Genomic DNA, 2801 nt, shown 5'->3' with positions numbered 1-2801 from the left:
GAATTTCTTGGTTGGGCTTAATGAAGTCTGTTATTGCAAGCATTAGTGATGAGAGCACCCTGGGAGGTCACCTAGACTCTTAAACATCGCTTAAATCCATCAGTGGCTTCTCATGGCACTTAGGATGAAGTCCAGCTTTCTTGGTATTTCACAACTGACCTTTTCTGGTGTATAAAGTGCTTAATTCCCAGGCCCCATCTCCTGCTCTCACTGATTTCCTTTCATTTCCCATTGATCTTTATTCAGCTCTTCAAATGCGTCACTGTCTTTCAATTCCGGCCTTCTGTACATGGAACGCTTTCTACACGGAAGGGTCTCCTCTCTTCAGTGGCTAGTTAACTCTAACACATCCTTTAGATCTAGTGTTTCTGAAACATCAGCCACGACTCCTCCACATTGCCAATGATGGGTTCAAATCCTCTCTGATAGGCTGTAAAATCCTCCTGTTGGAGCACTTATCATACTGCATTGTAATTGCCTATGTCTTGTCTGGCTCACCCAACTGGCTATACATTCTAGGAGGTCAGAAACTGTGCTGGGTGTCCAGACTGTAGCACATTATTGAATACCCTGTCTATTACTGTGCCTGGCACATGGAAGACATGTGGGAACTATTTTTTGAGTGAATGATTGCATTAATGTGCTTCAAACGACTTTTACAAAATTTGGAGAAAATTTTGCATTATTAGCCTACAATTAAACATCATGAGGAACCTCTGTAATGCCTTCATATACACTAGTTTCCCCTTACCCATGGTTTTGGTTTCCACAGTTTCAGTTACTCAGGGTACAGTACAATAAGATATTGAGAGAGAGAGAGAGTGCACATTCACATAACTTTTATTACAGTGTATAGTTATAATGGTTCTACTTTATTATTAGTTATTGTTGCTACTCTCTATCTGTGCCTAATTAGTAAAATAAATGCAATCATAAGTATGTATAGGAAAAAACATAGGGTTTGGTATTATCTGCAGCTTCAGGCATCCACTGGAAGTCTTGGAATCTACCCCCCAAAGATAAAGGGGGACTACCATACTAGGGTTTGAAAAAAATTTCCAATTGAAACAGAGTTCTGTTATTAAAAGAGTTTGAAAATCCTGGCCTGGGATCATGCTTTCATTTCACAGATATGGAATGGATTCCAGTACAGGAGTGACGTACAAAGTCTCACATCCTCACGAATGGCAGAGTTGAAGCTAAGCCATCATGCTGGCTCTTCTGTGACAGAGTCTTTTTGTTGGGCTGGGTAGCATCACTGCCCCATCTGATGCCCCCTTTCCTGAGATGCAGCCTTCAATATTCAGCCCTTAGCCCTCAAGGTGGTACCCACACAACCCCCATTCCTCCCTGACCCAAGCAGGAATGAAGACTGTCTCTGAAAAAATTCTTTTATCAGTGCTATTTTTTAGGATGCCTGATCACCAAATCTTAATGGGGCTTATCCAGAAAAAGCTCAGCACGCCTACCAATTTCATGTTAGTACTTTGAAGAAGGCTTGATCTCTCTGCAGCGGATTCCAAAGCCCTTGCTTTGAGGGTATCAGACATCTCATGAATATCCCACCACACATAAAGAGAGGCAGGAAGCATAGTTTTTCTCATCCTGTTTTATAGTTAAGGAAACTGAGACTAGAGGGGTGATGTGAGCTGCTCAAAATAGGACACAGACAATGAAGAGAAGAACGAGGAAAGAACAAGTACACATTAGCAATCTTCCTGGGGATTGCGCTGCTGTTAACTGATCAGCTTAACAAGTACCTGATGTTCCTCTTCACAAGAGGCGAACTACAACACAAATCAGCACAATACAAAAAAGTGCGTGTTTTTTGGAGGAGGCTGTTAAATGGCCCTTCCCCATTTTTGACATGCAGTGGGAAATATTGTTGGTGCTGTGCTGGGGTGCACCACTCAGGCCCCCTTCAGGACCAAGGCACTCAGTCCCCCAGCTTCCTTCACAGCAGCATCCTTCTCTGGGGACTCCTTTGGATGGAGGGAGCTTCCTTGTTCAAGTTTATGTCTCCTCCCTGCGGACAGCCTGCAGCCAGGACTGGTGGATGAAGGTGTACAGAGACCTGTTTCTGTGGCCTTTGTGTGGGAAAAATCCAGTTTGAGAGCTCCTTGGGAGATCAGCTGAAAGATGATGCAACTGCACAGAAATATGATTCTCCCTTTGCCCAATCCTGCTCTTTCACTTCTTTTTCTAAAATTTAATTCACTTTTTAAAATTGTACATATTTATAATGTACAGCATGTTGATATGATGTATGTATACATTTTGGAATGACTAAATCAAGCAAATCAACATATGCACACACTTATCTTTCTTTGTAGTGGAAACATTTAAATTCCACTCCACAATTTGCAAATACACAATATGTTGTGGCCAGGGAGTATGGCATACACCTATAATCCCAGCACTTTGAGAGGCTGAGGCAGAAGGATCACTTGAGCCTAGAAGTTTGAGACCAGCTTGGGCAACACAGTGAGATCCACCTCTACAAAATATGCAGTACACTGTTATTAACTATAATCACCATGTTGTACCAAAGATCTTCTGAACTTATACTTCCCATCTAACTGAAATTTTGTATCCTTTGACCAACATCTCCCCATTCTTCCCTTCCTTTTTAAGAATCCAAATATAAATGAGATTATGCAGTATTTGTCTTTCTGTGGCTGGCTTATTTCACTTGGAATACTGACTTGACCTCCAGGTTTACCCATGTTGTTGCAGATGACAGGATTTCCTTCTTTTTTAAGGCCAAATTGTAATCTGTTGTGTATAATGTTGTGTATAAA

The sequence above is a fragment of the Pan troglodytes genome, chromosome 8 (assembly GCF_028858775.2).
Source record: "Pan troglodytes isolate AG18354 chromosome 8, NHGRI_mPanTro3-v2.0_pri, whole genome shotgun sequence".
Classification (NCBI taxonomy): domain Eukaryota; kingdom Metazoa; phylum Chordata; class Mammalia; order Primates; family Hominidae; genus Pan; species Pan troglodytes.
This window is presented reverse-complemented; position numbering follows the sequence as displayed.